This window comes from Octopus bimaculoides, chromosome 1 (genome assembly GCF_001194135.2).
Source record: "Octopus bimaculoides isolate UCB-OBI-ISO-001 chromosome 1, ASM119413v2, whole genome shotgun sequence".
Classification (NCBI taxonomy): domain Eukaryota; kingdom Metazoa; phylum Mollusca; class Cephalopoda; order Octopoda; family Octopodidae; genus Octopus; species Octopus bimaculoides.
The window spans coordinates 9,685,922-9,687,883 of NC_068981.1; positions in this window are offsets into that span (position 1 = coordinate 9,685,922).

Consider the following 1,962-nt stretch of genomic DNA (forward strand, 5'->3'; position numbering starts at 1 on the left):
TATATATATATATATATGTATGTATGTGTGTGTATATATATATATATGTATATGTGTATGCACGAGCGTGTGTATGTGTTTCTGTATGTCTTTACACATGCACTGATATATATATACATAACTAAGTAACCAAATGTAATGTCTAATCAAACGTAATTATAACAAATTAAGAAGAAAAGTTATTAGCGTTTAATGACACAATGTTATGACGGAGGAACAAAGGAAAGAAATAAAGAAATTTCAAATTAAACCGAAATGTGTAGAGAATTTGAAGTGTGGTAACAATTAAAAGTGTTCGGCAAAGTTACGGTCTAATTTTGTACATTTGGGGAGGAGGAAAATAGTGATTTATGAGTGGAAAACATTTATAAGTTCTGTTTTGTCTTGGGAGATAAATATTATAAATATACGTACTAAGGCGACGAGCTGGCAGAAACGTTAGCACGCCGGGCGAAGTGCTTTGCGGTATTTCGTCTATCTTTACGTTCTGAGTTCTAATTCTGCTGAGGTCGACTTTGCCTTTTATCCTTTCGGGGTCGATAAATTAAGCAGCAGTTGCGTACTGGGGTCGATCTAATCGACTGGCCCCACCTCCCACCAAACTTCAGGCTTTGTGCCGAGAGTAGAAAAGATTATTAGTTAGTTGGTTAAATATTTACTAACTAATCTATTGTTTGTTTATCTTGGTTAAACAGTAAGTCATAAATACATAAACACACACGCACACACACATATATATATGCGCACACGCATGCTGGCACGAGGACACAGACACGCAACAAGATCTGTGACAGACAAACGCGGTTTCCGTATTGGACAAAGAGGAAGTCATTAAAAAGGTTGCAAATAACAACGAAAGAGCTTTTAAACAAGTTAAACAAGTTAAACAATCGACCGATTAGTTAGTTGGATATTCAACCAAACTGACTAACAGTAAAGGAGTGGAACTGAACTAGTGCGTGTGTTAGTTATAATTGCATAATAATTCTCCCTTGACACAGCAAAATTTGTTTCAACACACGAACTCGCATAAAGAATCTGACAAACCAGATACAAAAATTTATGATAAGTCTTAATTTAAAATTTGCTGCGAATATATTGAAAATGACTTGTATACACAGAAAGAAATTATTACTCATACGAACAGATATTAAGATACGAAAGAAGATCAAACTGCAAAGGCATTGCGAGCAGTCGAGAAATAGGTTGTCCTCTGCTGTAAACAAATAAAAGACACCGGTGAAAGATTTCTGCGGATGCAATGTTGCAAAGGGGATGGTGGCTGAGCATTCCTGCAGGAGTATTTTAACATCCTCATACGTCGCTCGATGCGGAAGTGTCTAAATGCAACCAAGTATGTGTTGGCCCATATACATAATAGTCTCATATCTGTGTACTATAGTCTTACATAATGGTTCTTACAATAATGTGTAGCAAAGAGTATCTAGAAGCGCTTGCTGTGTGACAAGGAGTTTGCTTTCCGACCACTTGGTTCCGGGTTCAGTTCCACTGTGTGGCACTTTAAGCAAGTGACTTCTACTATAGCAATGGGCCGACCAAAGCCTTGAGAGTGGATTTGGCAGACGGAAACTAAAAGAAGCTCGTCATATATTCTTTTATTCTGTAAATTGTTTCAGTAATTTGACTGCAGCCATGCTGGTGTACTGCTCAGCCACTTGTACGTTAATTTCATGAGCAGGCTGTTCTGTTGATCGGATCAACTGATACCCTCGTCGTCGTAACCGACGGAGTGCCACGTCATATATATATATATATATATATATATATATATAAGTCAGTAAATAGTGGGGTTGTGTTAACCGCACGTGGAGAAATAATAGGAAAATGAACAAAAGCCAGAATGCTGAACTGGGAGCATAATTTAATAAAGATTTTTTCTAACCGGTTTTCATTGCGTTGAAGCAAATTATCAAGAAGAAGGAGAATGAAAATGTTTTTTTA